Below are 19,388 nucleotides of genomic sequence, written 5' to 3'. Positions count from 1 at the left end.
CTCAATGAAAGGGCCCAGAGCACTGATACCCCAGCACATCTTACAACCAGGTCTTAGATCAGGGGTCTCAAACTCAACTCAGCATGTGGGCCGCAGAGAAAGATCACAGCTGTTCAGCGGGCCGCACTAGGTCTACAAAAAGCAACTGTTACGCAACACTTTTCAGTGTCACAAAACGACCAGAAACTGTAGTTCGCATCACAACTGCTGTTAACTAAGCTAATATCTAGCTAGGATGCTAGAGAAATGAAAAATACAAGTAGGCCCCTAGGCTTACTTAATTTTATCCAAAATATTTTGAACTTCGTGGATTAGTCTGCGGGCCACACAAAATTGTTCGGCGGGCCGCATGCGGCCCATGGGCCGCGAGTTTGAGACCCCTGTCTTAGATTCTAAATACATTCTCCACTGTTAGAAGTCTTCCTTGAAGAAATGATTAATTCTATCACTGGGCTCAGAAGAAACAAACAGTGCCTAGAATATCTTGTTATAATAGAAAGTAAGGAAGAAAAAAATGGGAAGGGATGTTAAAAGGTCACAGGAGCCAGTTTGAACGACCCCTGTAAGGTATTTTTCCCCGCCCAGAAGGAAGGAAGAGGGCTTGGAGCCACCAAGTGTGGAATAACAAAAAGGCTTTATTCCGTACAGAGAGTGCATCCCGCCTGGCAAGGTTCCCTGGCCCCGAGGTAAGATGGAGGCCAGGGAAATTGTACGGATTAAACCATGTGGGATATTTAAAGGGGTCCCTCTAGGGAAGTGGAGCTAACGTGACGTGGTGAAATCCCACTGGCTGGTAGACGGTCGCTTTTTTCCAACCGGTTCCTGTGAAGCCTCTTTTGGCGCCCTTGGTTGTGGTGAGTTCCCCACGTGACCATCCCCCATTATCCACCGACCTTACAACCCCCACTGGCTAAATCTATGACATATATGTATCAAAATAAACAGAATAAGATAAGAACTGATAGTACACGGATAAATAAAAGGTGGATATGGGCTCTTCCTTTTAGTAGAATGTCAACTAATAAATGGGAAAGGAAGGGTGAAGTTGAAAATGACTACTTGGCAACTTGTGTCACCATAAGGATTGATTGGAGAAGACTCATCAATGGATACTAAAATGTTGGGCAGATGCTGATGAGAAAGAGGATATTTACAAAGTCTTCAAGTATCTTTCAATACAATACCTATTATTGTAAGGAGAACTTAGTAACTGTATAATGGTGAAACTGGACAACATCAGGTGATCAAAATTAATATCAAAATTAATATCATTTACGAGGATCATATGGATAGTCTGTGTCTGCAGAGATGCCTAGGAAAGACACAACATCACTGTTTTAGTATTCTGGCCAAGGATGCATAACTTGAATCTAATCATGAATAAATATTGGGAAATAAAATAAGGAACATTCGGTTCTGTATTCTTCAGAAATGTCACTATTGTGAAAGAGAAGGAAAGTTTGAGGAACTGTTCCAGATTACTAGACCTAAAAAGACATGATACCCAAACACAATACATGATCCTGTACTAGAGGCTAAAAACTGCTGTGGGGACATGAGTGGGACAATGAACAAACTGGACTGTGGCTGGACTGTGGTAACAGTATAGAGTTATTTGTTCTAATTTTGTAACATACAAAAATACACTGTTAGATCTTCTGATTTTTGGTCACTGCACTGTGATTACATAGTAGATTCTTGTTCTTAGGAAGTAGGAACTGAAGTTCAAAGGTTAAAGTAGCATGAGGCATAAGAACTATTCTCAAAAGTTCAGAAAACAAAATACAGATAGAGGATATCAAGACCAATGTGGCAAAATCTGAAAAGATGGGGAGGCTGGGTAAAAAAACATGGGAATTATTTTTGCAACTTTTTGGTAAATTTGATGCTTTTTTTTTTAAACATGATTCAACTTGCTATGTGGTAGATCCTGATTATTAATTGCATTTTGCAGATTAGGAATGATGCAGACACCTGAACTCGTTGGGCTAAAGCTACACAACCCTGACCTCTCAACTCCACCATTGCTTTCTCCTAGGCAGCTGGCATGCATATAACTCCCCCTTTGTGTTTCTTCTACCTCCACCTACTTTCCCAAGCCACCTCCACACATATCTACAGCTGCTTGTGCACGTGCATGGGTCTATATTTTTACAGGAAATGGGCTCAGTGGCAAACTCTCTTTGATGTACAGCACCGTGGCTGTCATTTACGGATGTAATGTTTTCATGACAGACCCCTTTTGAGCTTTTAACTGGACTGAATAGCCCAGCAGGAACAGCTCCATATTCGCAGCTGCACGTGAATAAAGCTTCAGAATTGCTGTTGCCAGATCACTGTACCTGTTACTGTTGCAAAGGTGTCAGGAGCCCTGTACAGCTTGATGATACAATGGCTTTTTATACAATCAAACTTTTTTGATAAATTAATTTAATTGTCCAATATTTCTCTTTCAAAAATAGTTTAATGGGGGTAAAATACCCAATTAGGAGAAAGAAGGAAAACGAAATCGTAACGGCTTAAGTAGGACCAAAATATTAAACACTGAAAATGGATCATCAAAACTCTTTTTTCCCACTCCCAAATAAATGAAGCACATTCATAGAGAGGTGATGGTAAAAAGAAGAGATTAAAGAGCACTGCTGGGTCCTTCTGTGGGCTGGCTTTCATGGGAGGGGACACTTTGAAGTAGAACAGTTCCATCTACAGGGAGTCGCGACTACTGAACCTCAAAAGTCCCCTTAGTGTCATAAACTTGGAACTCCCACGCCCAGTTGGATACACGTGTTCACCACCTGCCACAGTCTTCCCAGAAATTCCTGACTTGAATTGTCACTGAGAAATAATTCATCAATGTGATTTAAGTTAAAGAACTCAATTGCCCTAAAAATATAAGCATCAGTAGCGTACTTTCTATATGCCAGCCACTCTTCTGAGGGTTATTTATACATTTTCACCTGATTATTATTACTAATGTTCACAACAGCCTGATGAAGTCAATGTTACAATTATTCCAGTTTTAGAGAGAGGATCAGTGTAGTTATATTCCTTGCCCGTGGCAGCTTGGGGAGTGGCAGAGCCCAGGAAGGAGAATGACAAGGATCCATTTGGCTACAGGAGCAGGCACAACAATGGTCACCTGGAGGGACACAGTGGGGTCTGACTAAATAGCTCAACAGGGGCTTCATAGATGCCAAAGAACTCTGGCTCTTGATCTCGGTGCTGATTACGTGATGTGTGAAGTCTGAAAAAATTTCATGGGTCGTCCAAGTGATATTTCCATGAAGTAAACCAGAAAGGATGGAGAATGACTGAGCTCCTTCCAGTCTCTCTGCAGGCTGGTGAGCCTGGCCCCTGCTCACCAACCTCTGCCTGAAACCACCATACAGCACAGCTGTTGCCCTTCCTTGCCTGGGACCTTCCTTCCTTTCCCGGACCGCGGGAAGTCAGGTCAGCCCCAGAAACGGCACACAGTCTCCAAGGTTTGTGGATGCAGAGCTGGCCACCCCATGCTGGGGGAAAGTCAAGCCCTTTAAGGTGATGAGCAGGCCACGGGGGCTGCTCCCACCCCTGATTCCTGTTTTTCTTCCTCCTAATCATTCTGCCTGGGGCCCCACCCCAACCTCTCCTGGTCCAGCACAATAGTCCCTGTCATTCTCTATGGTTCTCTCCCTACTGAAATGCCTGGGTCACAGGCCTCATGGGTCTAGGGTGAGAATCACATCACATCACCATAACAGCCTGAAAAAGGAAGTCTCCCTATTGATTGCTTTGAGGTGATTCCTCCCCAAGTAATGTTATGGGTCAGCTGAGAGGTGCTCTCCTTGTCACCACCCCCTACCCCCATGTAAATCCTCTCACCCAAGGCTCACAGTAACATGTCCACCAGGGCAGCTAGGCCACTAGGCTCCCAGTAGTAACACCATGGTGATGCCAGTGCAGGGTGAGCTGCCTGTGGCCGGAGTGAACCCAAGAGAGCCCGAGAGCTTGCCAAGGAAGTAGGGTCCTTGGCACCTTGTCCTGTTCATGTTCTACAGAGATAATAAAGAAACGGTTCTTTTTATTTTATTTTATTCTTTAAAAAATTTTTTCCAGTTATAACTGACATACAATATGATATTAGTTTCAGGTATACAACATAGTGATTAGATATTTATATAACTTACAAAGTGTTGCAAAGTGACCTCCCGGATAAGTCTAGTACCCACCTGGCACGTAGTCATTACAATAGTACTGCCTATATTCCCAATGCTGTACTTGACATCTCTGTGATTATTTTTAGAACTGCCAATCCCTTATACTTCTTAATCCTTTACCCCTTTCACCCATCCCTCCCAAGCCCCCTCCCATCTGGCAAACATCAGTCTGCTTTCTGTATCTATGAGTCTGTTTCCATCTTTTTGTTCATTTATTTTGTTTTGAAATTCTACAAAGAAGTGGAATCATATGGTACTTGTCTTTCTCTGACTTATTTCATTGAGCAAAATATGTTCTAGGTCCACCCATGTTATTGCAAATGGTGAGATTTTATTCTTTCTTATGGCTCAGTAATAGTCCACTGTATATATGTACCACATCTTCTTAGGTTGCTTCCATATCTTGACTATTGTAAATAACGCTGCAATGAACATGGGGTACATATATCTTTTTGAATTCATGTTTAGTATTTGATGAGATAATACCCAGAAGTGAAACTATTGGGTTATACGGTAGTTCTATTTTTTGAGGACCCTCTGTGTTACTGTCCATAGTGGCTGCACCAATTGGTAGTCCCACCAACAGTGCATGACGGAAGACCCAGTCACTTAGCTTTTGTACACTCTTATATTGTACTCCTTCTCTCCTGGCATCCTAGAAGGGGTGACCAGCAGAAGCTTCCTTAACCTCAGGAGTGCCCCTTCCCCTCCTCCCTTCCAGCCCATGGTTGCTGTCTTCCTTTCAGATGACAGCCCAGGAGGCCTCTCCGTTCATCCCAATGCACCTGCACTGCTGTCAGCCAGCTGGAGTTAGGCGCCATGGTGCACATGTCTGCAACTCAGCCAGACCTCCACTGCTGGTGGGTACCAACCACTCTGCTTATCTTGAAGGACAACCTGAGGCTCAGAGCATTCAGGAAAGTTCTCTAAAACCATCCGTGCTACTAGTAAAGGACAGCACCAAGTGCAGACCCAGGTCATCTCACTCCACATCCACTGTGTCTCCCCCTCCTCACCCCACTTTACCTGCAGAGTCCCAAGTGTGCATGGATGTGCTGAGGAGGTCTCTCATTTACTTACAGTTTATACTCCACTCATATCCAAAGATAATTGGAATCATCTTATAAAACCCACAAATGCATATACACAAGACGTGCAGAGAAGTGTTGTGTAGGCAGACCATGTAATAGGGGATTTACCATTCCCTGCCCCCTGCCAGATTTCTAATCCTGGAGAGATTTGTAGTTTCCTGAGCTCCATTCCAGACCTACTAAATCAGAATTGCCAAAAGCAGAGCTGACTCATGAACAGTATTTTCATTTTGCAATGCAAGAACATAAAGGAGGCTAGAAACAGATGAGAGAAGGGGAGGGAGAGCGAGGAGGCAGAGGGAGAAGGACAGAGGGAGGGGGAGAGAGAGATCCCATATATGGAGTAGTCATAGGGGCTTAGAAATTCTATAAGCTATGTGTGCCCATGGCAGCCTTCTGTGTCTCAAAATAACATGTTTCCTCTACTCCTGCTTAAGAATAGTCTATTCTTGAAACTACCCATCTTTGGGGCCTGAAGAACATTTTACCATCCTAGAACCACAGAATGCAACTGTCTTCTATGAGTGACAGTTCTTCACTACACCTATAAAACCTGTGGATTTGTAGGAAAGGAGAACTAGAATTCAGTTTGGAAAAGCAAAGCCATAGTGTATCAAAAGGCAAATGTCTCTAATTTAAGAATAAATGAAAGGATATTAGATGATACTTTGAAATGTTTATTATTTTTTTAGCTGTGACAATGCCACATTAGTTATGTAGAAAAATGTCTTTGTTCTTAAAAGATGCAGAGGGTTAAGTATTTAGGGGTGCCCAGGCCAATTTGCTCAGTAGTAGAGTGTTGGCCCGGTGTGTTGATGTCCCAGGTTCGATTCTCTCTTCCCCACCTGCAGCTATGGCTTGGTTGGACCAAGTTGGCCCTGGGCACTGAGCATGTCTCCATGGCCTTGCCTCAGGCACTAAAATAGCTCAGTTGCTGAGCAACGGCCCTAGATGGGCAGAGTATCACCCCATAGGGGATTTGTTGGGTGGATCCCAGTCAGGGAGCATGTGGGAATTTATCTCTCTGCCTCCCCACTTCTCAATTAAGAAAAAAAGAAGGAAAGAAATATTTAGGAGGTGAAATGTCATGATATCTGCAACTTACTTTCAAATGACTTAGCAAAAAGTATTTATATTTATAGAGAGTTATAAATATATATATATATCAAAAGAGAGAAATGTTTAAAAATGTTAATTGTTAGAGACAGGTGGAGAGCATAATGGGGTTATTGTTCTATACTTTCAGTTTTGTCTATATTTTACATCTTTTAAAACAAAAAGTTGAGAGAAAAGAAAGCATAAAGAACAAACAAGAGAAATCTGATCAATAATTGCAGTGAAAATAATCACAATTTTTTTTTCTGAAACAAAAATCCCAGACATTGTAGCCAGACAGAAACATCCGGCATGCTTGGCTGGCTGTCACTCAATCAATTATTCAACAGGTGTTTATTACAGGCCGGTGCTGGGCCTAGAACTTCTCTAAACAGTGAGAGGGAAACAAAATGTACATGTTGAAGTTTCCATCCTTAAACTACTAATGATGAAATTCAGCTCCATGGAATTTCTTTCTGCTCTGTATCTAATTCTTTGGGAGATACTAAAAAAATGTTCAAGTTACACCTCTGTTAGCAGAGATGTTTCTTTCCTAGGAGGCATGCCTTTGTCCAAAGCTTCTTAACCTAGAAGAGAAATAATATAGGCCAGGGGTCCCCAAACTTTTTACACAGGGGGCCAGTTCACTGTCCCTCAGACTGTTAGAGGGCTGGACTATAAAAAAAAACTATGAACAAATCCCTGTGCATACTGCACATATCTTATTTTAAAGTAAAAAAAAAAAAGGAACAAATACAATATTTAAAATAAAGAACAAGTACATTTAAATCAACAAACTGACCAGTATTTCAATGGGAACTATGGGCCTGCTTTTGGCTAATGAGATGGTCAATGTGCTCCTCTCACTGACCACCAATGAAAGAGGTGCCACTTCCGGAAGTGCGGTGAGGGGCCAGATAAATGGCCTCAGGGGGCCGCATGCGGCCCGCGGGCCGTAGTTTGGGGACCCCTGATATAGGCGGTTCTAGGATGGCAAAAAGAAAAGTCATACAAAGAAAATTTCAGGATCAGACACAAATGGGGCCAAATGTGCTTAGAACTGGACATAGTATGGGGAAGTCCTGAGGAGGGTCAGTGAGAGAAGACCTGGGTCAATGTTAAGACCAATGCAAGAAAGTTTGACCTCTGCAAGGGTGAGGGATGGGGAGAGCACCAGAGAGAAGAGGGCTTGATGAGAAAGGGACTCAGGCATAGCTCATCCTCCGAGAACCAGACAGTGATGAGCCCATAGGCTGTGAGACAGTCTCTGGGAAACTTCAGGGTCAGTTTAACAAGCCTACTGGTAGTTTGGGGGTATTTTCTTTAAAGGGTGTAGGGAGAGAAAATATTTCTACCCATGAAGATAATTGATAATTGGGGATAGAAAGTGCAAAGCATAAACTCCACTGAGATAATATATAGTTACCCGTTTCACACACAAAAATATTTTTATACTTGGTACCAAACTCTATTTGAGATCACTGGGGTACACTGATGAAGGACACAGAGACAAATCCCTGGTTTCAGGAAAATCTCATTCTTCCCAGTGCAGCATATATAACGCAGAGGGAATGAGGTTCACTTCTTCAGTAAACCCAAGGGGCTGCGTCCTGAATATTTCTACTCTAAACCAGAGTAGGAAACCCAAGTTGGGATCTGTGCTGAAGATGAGCCCCAGAGGCCTGAAGATGGCGCTGTTGAGGCTAAAGATGTGAGTGAGCAGGCCAGAAAACCCAGGGCCAACCTCCCAGACTGTGGTCCCCGCTAAGATGGGCCCTGTTGATTTCAGTGTGGACAGAGACCAGCTGAAGCTGCATTGAAGCATTTCTGACATGCAGCAGGAGGCAGGCAGTTCTGCTGAGAGTGATTTATGAAGATGTTTTGTGTTTAGTTTTGAACAGAGTTGACTTGAGAGAAATGAGCCATGTTCTTGAAGAAATTTCTAATCGACGTATCGCTGTATAATATGGCCTTTACCCTCAAGGAACTTATTGCTTTAATTGAAAGGCAGAGTACACATATGAAATAGATAGGCAATAAATAAAGTAGCAAAGTGCTAGATATTGGTCAAATAAGTTTGTAAAATATATTTATGTTTGCTTGCTTACAGTTTGCATTGGGGTCTGGGCAGTGCCAGGTATATGTGGTCTGTGAAATTGCAAACTACCTTCCTGCTTCGGAAGGGCCATTGTTTTGCTAACGTTTGCTGGAGGAGAGGTTTTTGAGCCAGAAAGATTTGAAAAGAGAGAGAAGAAGGAGAAGAGGCAGAAAGAAGTCATGTTTGCAGAATGAGAGAGCAGAGAGAATACAGAGTGCTGAAGAAGAAGCCAGTTTGTGCAGAGAGAGAGAAGGTGTGTAGATGGGGAACCAGAGCTGAGGGGTTTTGGGAGCCCTACTGAGATTTGTGGGGGCTTTTGATTCTAGGAGAAACTGGAGAAGATTCTCCTGATTGTGGAACAGAAGAATGTGTCAGGGCTTTGGGAGCTCTGAATGAGTGAAAGGGAAGTATTTTCTCTGCCTGTTTGCTCATCGGCAGGTGCAAGACTTTAATTAAGTAATGGGCCACGATTTTTGGCTCCACTGTTTCCTTACTGTCTGCCCGAATCCAATGAGAATCTGCATGTGAATGGCTACAAAGGTGGCAGCCACAACCACTGGCCATACACTGGGTATGGACAATTAAGAGGTCAACAGAATATTTAAAATGCAGTGTATGTGAGAGGGAGTAAGCCAGGTTTCTATCAAAGTCTCTTTGGGATTTCCACATGAAGAAGGTTTACTGTCCTTAATCTCCTGCTACATTGATCTGGCTTTAAGTCAGAAGCCACCCTCGATTGTGATTATGAAAATTCAGAGAAAAAAAAATTAGTGGGCTAGGGTATTTGGGAGGGGCCATGGGGGAGAGCGTAAGTTGGGCTTTGAAGAATGGGTAGAGTTTAAACTTAAGGGTAAGCATACTGGAGGAGGAATAGATGGGAGGGGACTGAAGAGGTGGGTTGGTGACAGGTGGGGACAGCAACAGGGGAGGCATATAAAAAACAGCTGTTGTGGTGAGGACAGCCCTGGATGCAAGCTTCTGTGAGCCCGGCTCTCAGACTGACATAGGTGAACTTGAACCCACAGGCAACGGGAGTGGAGGTATTGATTACACTGAAAGCAGCATTTTAAGAAAGATTAATTTCATAGATGGTTTCAGGATGCACCAAGGTGAGGGGTGCCATTTGCACGGCGCCCAGCCGTCCCTGTGGGGGCAGGCGGATCTCCAGGAGAGCCGTGGCTGAACTCCACCAGGGAAGATGTTAGGGAGGTTCATGGTCAAAGGCCTCAAAACCAGACTTCAGGGATGGAAAGACTTAAATGAGCAGTTCTATTTGTTCATCCAAGCACTATAGATCAGGTGCATGCTTTGTGCAGGGCACTCACTGTTCTAGGAAAAGAAAGGTCAGACAAAGAAAATTTCAGGATCAGACACAAATAGGGCCAAATGTGCTGGAAACTAGACATGGTATGAGGAAGTCCTAAGAGGGTCAATGAGAGAAGAGCTAGGTCGATAAACACTGGACAATTCAAGGCAACCTAATTTTTTCCTATATGGAATAAAAGGGGGGAAAAATGCTACAGACCACGTGTTCATCAAGTAGTCCGCCCAAAAGCAGAAACAAATCCACTACAGGATGAAATAAATCTGCCCAAGATGGGAAATCTTTAGAAATATTAAAACATTTAAAAATTACTGACTTTGTTTTTGATGATTGAAATTTAACAAATGAGACAAGTCCTGCTGCCTTTCCTTGCCTCTCTAACCCATCAAAGACAAATAGCCATGGTGACAAAACTTGTCTCACCTATTGGTAAGTAAATCCATGGGTGAGTGACTTTTGAAGTCTTGGTTTACTCATGTTTAATGGATATCATAATACTTGTCCTGCCTACCTCCCTAGGCTACCTATGATTCATCCATGGCTCACCTGAAACAGTGTATAAAAGGATTTTGCAAAGAGCAGAGATAATCTGTCAGACCAGCTGCCCTTTAGGATCGGTGTGTGACTCTCCTGAAATTCAGCTCAAATGGGACCTCATGCATAAAGCCTCTGCTGACCCAACCCATAAATGCTCATTCTCCTCTGAGCTCTATTCTGCTTATTGATGTGGCATGCTTACATATACCACATTTCTTATTATATGGTATTATCCTCGTACCTATCTACATCTCTGTTGTACAGGAAGCTCAGAAGGGCTCAGAGCCCTGTATCACACATCTCAGAGTCCTGCTCCAGCAGATTGTGGTCATATGTTGTCTTGTACCAGCAACACAAACACTGAAGAGATTGTCTACTGAATGACCAGCCCCTCAAAGGTCCTGATTCCATCTTCTCCAGGTGTCTGAAGCCTGGCCTGCCAGGAACTCTGTTCTGAGGGAATTGTGCTATGAAGACATGAACATCTCAACTTTTTTTTTTTTTTGTCTAGTTGCTGGGTTCTTTCTCTGAATACTATTCATCCCATTGTCGTGGATTCTGTCCCCTCTTCTATTGTTAAAGATTAGTCCCCAGGGAGCATCTTCATCCCAGGAGGTGATACCTTGACCTGCCCACTAAGGACTAGGTGACATTGAGCAGGAGAGTGGCTGAGACCTGGTTTTGATGTGAAAAGTGGCTATATACTTGGCTCAACTGGGTAAGTAGTTTGACATAGAAGAGGTGGGCTCATTATTGCTACTATTATTATTAACATTTATTATTAATTATTATCAATAACTTCTCCTTTCCCCATGTCCCTGCATTGTGAGGAGGGGGTGAAGACTTGTTTTTAAGGACATCTTTAATTCAAGAGAGCCTAGTAAAAGGACAAAAAGAGAAAACCTGTCACTTTGAAATGGGCAGGCTGGTTGCTTCAAAGGCAATGATTAGCATATTTCAAGAAGAGCATTGTTAAAACAGGTTCGAGAACGCCAGCGTGAGGACCCAAACTGCACGCAAAGCAGAGATCAATCAGGTTCTGGTACCAAAGCGGCTGGATTCAGAGGGTAATCAGCAGGCGCTTCCCTCATGTACAGCAGACAAGGTGGCAGACTGGCCCTGGTACCTCCTCCTCACCAAGGAACCCACAGACCCTCTGGACAACCCCTCAGAGAGGAACAACAGGAAGGAGGGAAAAGAAAAACCCACACACCAGCTTCCCCAACAGTGTTCTGCGGAGCACTTGAATCTTCTGAGATGCTCTGAATCCGATGAGTCTGGAAAGTGTCCCTGACTCTAAATCCCTGTGCAGGTAGTTGGCAGCCATTAGGATATTAAAAGCTCTGAGAAGTCCTGCAACAAAGGAATCTGTTTAACTGCCTCTAATCCCGGATTTCTCAAATATATGTGAGTGAATGCCTGTGGAGCTAGTACCTCATAGGACACAATTTGAGAAGTATTGCCTTGGCCCATGTCCAGGCCTCCCTTTGGCCAACAGCTTTAGACTTCTCTCCTACTAAAATTTTCTTGGAAAACTCCTTTAATTTTGAGCATGAAATTTCATAGTTGTTTTTTATTTTATTTTATTTTTTATTTTTCCATTGATTTGAGAGAGAGAGAGAGAGAGAGAGTGGAAAAGAAGGGCGGAGGAAAGAAAGAGTGGGTGAGAGAGAGAGAGAGAGAGAGAGAGAGAGAGAAGCATCAATTTGTTGTTCCACTTAGTTGTGCATTCATGATTGCTTCTCGTAGGTGCCCTGACCCAGTATTAAACCTGCAACCTTGGCATGCTGGGATGCTGATCTATCCACTGACAAACCCGACCAGGACCTGGCCTTTCATGTTTTTGTGTGTTAATATTACTCAGGCTCCAGGAACCACCCTGAGGAGCAGTAGAGCATCTCAAATGCTGGGGTCAGGATGATCCCCAGACCCTACCTGCTATAAAGTCTTCCCTAAAAAGACCCTCCAGATGAGACCTAGGGTCAGGGGGTGGGGGAGAATCTGGTAACATCAGGTGGAGGGGTCAGAACATGCCCTGCTGATCAGTGTGGGTTCGAAGGTCATGGCCCAGGCTCTTTTGGAAATGAGAGTGATAGCAGGAACACAGAAGGATGGATTGCCTGGCTGTCCACACACACAGACAGCCCTTCATGGGGTGAATAGAGAAGCCACAGCTCTGTTTCCACATGGCGCCTCAGGAGCTTAGGTCACCTCAAACAACTTCAGTGACAGATGCTGGCACTAGATTCCACATGCCAGTAGAGAGCCAGTTTCTCCTAATACCTTCCTTGTCCTGACTGGCATTGTTTCAAGGATTAGCAGTATGGAGCAGAGAGTCAACAGATATACTCAGACACCTGGGTGGGGCTGGGGCAACTGAGGACAACCGTACTGACTGATAAAAAACCAGCAGGTTGAGAGGTCAAGACCATGCCTGATAGTTAAAAGCACTATTAATTGTTAAGGCCAAGAGAAAATTTAGGAAGTCAAGGTGAGAAAATTAAGGGCACCATGCCATCAGTGAACAGTTGTGTGGGTTATACTCTGTACCAGGGTGACAGCTCAAAGACGCAGCGAGGGTGGAAATTTAACCTACAGTCCATTTGTAAAGCTAGGAGCCCTTGCATGGGACTATGCATATTAAAGAGAGGGGTACCTTTTTATTAATTCAAGCAAAGTCTGAAAAAGGCACAGATGGGAAGAATGCCAAACTTTAGCTTGTAAAAGGAAAGACCAATGGGGATCTGGCTGGGGTCACTCAGCACACTTGTTATATAAAGTTTGGGCAAAACTTGCGTAATAAACAGAAACTGTGGGCAAATCCAAAATCTACAGCTGGCCAAGAATGCCAGGCAAACCAGGTTCAGAGAAAAGACTTCGTGTGTGGTCAATCTAGACTCTAGATGAAGCCAACGAGCCTGTTCAAACAGTGCCTCTTTGATAGCTCCAGGTCCCCAGCTGGTGGGCATGCTCTCTCCCAGGAGTCAGGAAAGTGGCTCTGACCTCAGCGTCTGACCATGTGTGAATGCTTCTCTATTTTTAATAGAGTAACAAGAGCCAAGGATCTCGGGAAGGCTTTACAGCCAGACCTAGGAATGAGACTGGCAAGGTGGCACCTTGCTTTGATGGTGGTTAGGCCCTGGGGTGTCAATCTTGCTTATAAGTCTAGTGACTGACGTAGCCCAGAGAAGCGACTTCCCATAGTGGCTGCTGTATATAAAACTTGCATTCATTGAGAAGCAGTCTCATGGCCAAAGGTATCATCATTTCAGACAGGGTTTACTCTTGACATTCAAGCTACCTCCTCCTAGATTGTCATCATTACCAATTTAAGGCTTCCTATATGTGTCCTCTCATCTGGTCACCTGTTTTACACCCTTTGCCTTTACCAACTCCTCTTTAAACCTGCACCATTTTCTTAAGTTTTATACTGTTTTTACTGTATTGCTGTACCTCCCAAATTACAGAGGAAATGATGTCACCAGAAATGAGCTACTTGAAACTCTTTGCTTAATATTGCTGTGACATTGTGATATCATAAGAAATATGTATTTTAGTCTTTATCCCTGGCTCCCGGCCAGAACTCCTAAAACCCCTGTCATTTTCTAAGTGGTAAAAGCAATAGGAGCATTTTTTGGTAAAATATTTCAGTTTTATGACAGCTCAGGAGTGGAGTCATAAGGCGAAAGTATGTCTTTTGTTCTTCAAACAAGCCCCTTTAAATAACACCTGAGTTTGTCAATGAGGTGACTTTTGGAATGCTTCCAAGGGTAGGGAACTATTGCTAGAATCAGCAACCATAGGATTAGAGGGTTGAAACTTTCAGGCCCACCCCTCCCCTTCAGGAAGGAGATGGGGCTGGAGGTTGAGTAAATCACTAATAGCCAATGATTCAATCGATCTTGTTATGTAATGAAGCCCCCTTCCCCATACAAACCCTAACTAAAAGGTTCCAGAGAGCTGTCAGGTTCCACAGAAAGGTGTTGTACCTGCTGATGATGTTCCTGTTGTATCCTTTATAATATATAAAATCTAAGTATTTCCTTGTGTTCTGTGAATCATACTAGCATATTACTGCCTCCAAGAAAGGATTTGTGGGACTGAACCCTTAACCTGCGAGCTCTCCAAGTTGTAGTATAAGAATTTTCTGATGTGAGCAAAACAACAAACAAAAACAACCCTGCACACTTGATGCCAGAGAATAGAAAAATAATTGTTTTTTCTTTTAATTGTGAACTTTAGCTATAATGGTATTTATTCTTCACTTACTCTATTATGCCTACAGAAGGAAATACCTTTTCCAATATAAAGAAAAAGAGTCCCCTATGATTTCACGCATATGTGGAATCTAATGAACAAAATGAATTAACAAGCAAAACAGACATAGATTCACACATAGAGAGCAAGCTGACAGCCAGGGGATGAGGGGGGCTGAGCGAGGGAGGTGGAAATATAGAGCAAAACAAAACAAAACAAAACAAAAAAACCCTCGTGGACACAGACAACAGTGTGGTAATCGCCAAGAGGAGAGAAGTGGAGGAGGGTATGAGGGTATAAATGGATATGGGTTGAACAAAAAACTTTTAGATAGGACACAAAAATCATGAGCCATGAAACATAGATTGGACATTACCAAAATTAAATATTTTGTATTAAAAAATTTTGATAAGAAAATAAAAGGGCAAGCCACAGCCTGGGGGAAAATATTTGTAAAATATATATCAGATAAAGAATTTGAAGATAGAAAATAAAAAGAACTTCTGCAACTCAATAACAATACAAACAACCCAATTAAAAAGTGAGTAAAATTTTGAATAGACATTTAACCAAATTAGGTATATAAATAAGCTTATGAAAAGATGCTTAACATTATTTATCACTAGAAAAATGTAAATTAAAATCTCAATGACATGCTACTACATATTCATTAAAATACTTAATTTTAAAAACATTGCCAATATCATTGGCAAATGGCAAAAACATTGGTATTTTTTGGTGGAATTCTCACCCATTCCTGGTAGGATGCAAAAAAATGGTACTGCCACTTTGATGAATAGTTATGCAATTCTATTCATAGTTTGGCAATTTCTTATAAAGTTAAACATAAACTAACCTTATACCCAGCCATCTTTTTTTGCTAGGTATTTACCTACGAGAAATGAAAATACATTCTCATGTCTTTTTAGCAGCTTTATTTATAGTAGCCCCACACTGCTAACCTAATGTCCATCAACCAGTAAAACAGTTCAACACTTTTTGGTATATTTGTATAAAGAGTTACTAATCAACAAGAAAAAGGAGTGGACTGCTGAGACACACAACCAACAACACTAATGTATCACTACAGCATCATATTGAGTGGAGAAAACAAGAAACAAAACACTACACAAGATACAATTCCATTTACATGAAATTCTAGAAGAGGCAAAACTATAGTGACAGGAAGTAGATCAGTGTTACTACCCTGCTGCACAGCTCTGACTGAATGGGGAAAGGCTGAGTCCCATCAGTTGAAATAGGATTCTAGGACGTTCTTGCTAAGGGCTGGCTCAGATGGAAGGAAGGATTCTTCATAGAAGTGCAGGCTTCCTTGTAGAAATGGCTTCTAGGCTCTGATTTTTTTATTTGAGCCCAGTTGGCCACCAGGAATCTTTCTTGGCAGGTGTCCTCTTTCTCAGGGTCCAGACTACTTTGTACTTTCTCCTTCTTTATCTTCCCCTGGTTGTTTCATTTCTCTGCCGCCTCACTAAATACTGGGCATGAATGAGCTCATTCCCTCACCATCTGACTCGTCACTTCCAAATGTACCCGCAGAGACCCTTTCAAGTATTGGCACCCCAAGGTGTGTTAAATTCTGTCAGGGATATAAAGAAAACCTTAAAAGAAATAAACTTAAATTTGCTTTCATTTAAACCCAATATATACTACACAACTGAAAGGGATGTATAAGGAAAAAAATGGTTATAGTAAAAAATTAAATGAACATTAGTGTTTCAACTCCAGTGAAACTTTTTGATAACGGCCCTTTGACCTAATCTCTGAATCTGAATTTTACAGACATAGATGAGATATCCACCCTCCATTATATAATAGCATTAACTTCCCTTGAAACCACCCCATCCCTAGATTCCCCTCCATCCCCATACAACACTCTGTAAATCACCATGACAACTCAATCCTTTCTTAGACTCAGGCAGGAATGCAGGAGCAAGGCCAACTGTGAGATTACCCACCCACTGGGGCCACTTTCTAGGCAGGTGAACCTCCCTCTGCTGTTCATTCTCCTTTCGGTTTTAGGGTGCTTTTGAAACCAGGAAACAACCTCATAAAGCAATGTGGCTGATACCCTACATGAGTCAAAGGAGTGTGTCACCCAGAATTTCAGAAAAGAAAATCACAGTTTACAGTAATATAGATTTAACAGTCACAATGATGTTCATAAAATACCTCACCTCACCTTCTTAAGCACAAACTTTAATAATTTAATGTTTTTCTTGCCATGACGCTGGGATATTTATTTTTGGAAACAAAGAAAGCCAGCAGTCAGATGAAGCCAGCCTCTTTGTCCATTCTCATAACAGCAAACTGCAGTAATACCTCCCCTGCCACCTCTAATGTCACCTCACTATAAAGCTTCCTCATCCCATTCCATACTCTCCTCGGCTGACCATGATATAGGCCCCAACTCTTAAACATTTAGCAAAGAAAAAGATGTCTGTTTTGCATTTGACCTAACTTATTTCAAATTCTGAATCCTTATCCTAAAAACAAAGCAACTAACATAACAATAATACAAACACAAAACAAGACACCTGGTGACCTGCTGTATAGATATGTGAGCTTCAGAATCACTTTGCCTCTTGTGGGTTTATTATTGTTACTAAAAAATGTCTGAATTAAAATTATATATACAAGGTTTTAAAGTATATTAAAAATACTCTTTAAATTTAAACAGTAATAAGTATTCCCTTTGAAAATTTGGAATATAGGAACTATTAAAAGAAGAAAACAAAAATTACCCATAATTCCAAAGGTGAAGAATTATTATCATATTAACATTGTTTTCTGGCTTTTCAGGTTTTTATGGACATGTGCACAGATTTATGTGCATTTATGAACTCATACTACAATGCTGTCCCATAACCTGCTTCCTTTGATCTATCTACTATGAGCTTTAGTGTTGGGCAAATGAGTTTGTAAAATTTGTATTTTTTGAGTTTGCTCACATTTAGTCTTAAAAAATGGCACTGAGCCATGCCAGGTATGTGATCTGTGAAATTGCAAATTACCTTCCTTCTTGGGAAGGGCCATTGTCTTGTTAATGTTTGATGGAGGAAAGGTTTTTGTGCCAGAAAGTATTGAAAAAAGAAGGGAGGAAGCCATTTTTGCAGAGTTTGAGCAGGGATAATGCAGAGTGCTGAGGAAGAAACCAGTTTCTGCAGAAAGTTTGAAGAAGAAGATGGGGAACAGAGTTAAGGGGCTTTTGCAAGCTCCTCTGAGACAGGTGGGGCCTTTGATTCTAAGAGAAACCGGAGAAGATTCTCCTGGTTGTGGAACTGGAGAATGTGTCAGTGGCTTTGGGAGCTCTGAATGAGTGAAAGGGAAGTGCTTTTTCCCTGTGTGTTTGCTCGCCGGCCAGTGTGAGACTTGAATAAAAAAATGGCCCACCATTTTTTGGCTCCACTGTTTCTTTACCATCCACCCGAATCCAATGAGAACCTCCATGTGAATGGTCATGAAGGCAGTGACTACTGGCCATACATATAGTCCTCCAAAAAGGACATACAAATAACCAGTAGGGACACGAAAAGGTGCTCAACACCATTAATCATTAGGGAAATGCACATCAAAACCAGAGTGAGAGAATACTTCACACCTGTCAGAATAGCTACTATCAAAAAGACAAGTGTTGAGCAGATAAGTTAATTTATGCTCACTCTGTTAAAGACTGCTGCTGCTCTCACATGGTGATACTCTCACATGATACAGCTAATTGCCTTCTTGCTTGGGAAGGGGCTTGGTTATGCTAATGTGTGTTGGGGGAGGGGCTTTTGCACCAAAAGTTTTTAAAAGGAGGAGCTAGGAGGCCATTTTGAGGTGGCCACGTTGTTCCAAGGTAGAGAGAGGAAGAGCCCATGGTGTAGCAGGGCAGGGAGGCCACATGGAGGAGGCAGCCAAAATGGTGGAATGGTGAAGGAGAAGCCAGTTTGTGCAGGAGAAGGAGATGAGAAACAGAGGTGAGTAAGACTGGTGAGGGCCTTTGATTCTAGGAAAACTCGGATGAGTCAGTGGCTTTGGGAGCCCTGAATGGAAAGGGAAATGTTTTCCTGATGTGTGTTTTCACTCACTTGCCAAGTGCGAGTCTAGAATAAAGGAAAATGGCACATCAGTTTTTGGCTTCACTGTTTCTTTATGATCAATTGAATTAAATGCAAACCTAAACCTGCGCTGGCCAAGCAGCTGTGATGATGGCCGCGGCTGCTAGCCCTACAACAAGTAATAACAAGTGTTGGTGAAAATGTGGAGGAAAAAGGGAACCCTGTGTACTCTTGATGGGAATGCAAATTGGTATAGTCACTATGAAAAACAGTATGGAGTTTGCTTAAAAAATTAAAAATGGGCCTGACCTGTGGCGGTGCAGTGGATAAAGCTTTGACATGGAACGCTGAGGTCACCGGTTCAAAACCCTGGGCTTGCCTGGTCAAGGCACATATGGGAGTTGATGCTTCCTGCCCCTCCCCCCTTTCTCTCTCTCTCTCTCTCTCTCTCTCTCTCTCACTCTAACTCTCTTCTCTAAAATGAATAAATAAATAAAAATTTAAAAAAAATTAAAAATGGAACCACCATATGATTCAGCAATTCTTCTGGGAAGAAAACAAAATCATTATCTTGAAAAGATTATCTGTACTCCCATATCTGTTACACAATTATTTATATTAGCCAAGACATGGAAACAACCTAAGTGCCCATCTGTGGATAAATGAATAAAAAAAACTTTATATATAGATACAAAATTATTTAGCTATAAGAAGGAAGGAAATCTTGTC

This window comes from Saccopteryx leptura, chromosome 1 (genome assembly GCF_036850995.1).
Source record: "Saccopteryx leptura isolate mSacLep1 chromosome 1, mSacLep1_pri_phased_curated, whole genome shotgun sequence".
NCBI lineage: Eukaryota > Metazoa > Chordata > Mammalia > Chiroptera > Emballonuridae > Saccopteryx > Saccopteryx leptura.
This window is presented reverse-complemented; position numbering follows the sequence as displayed.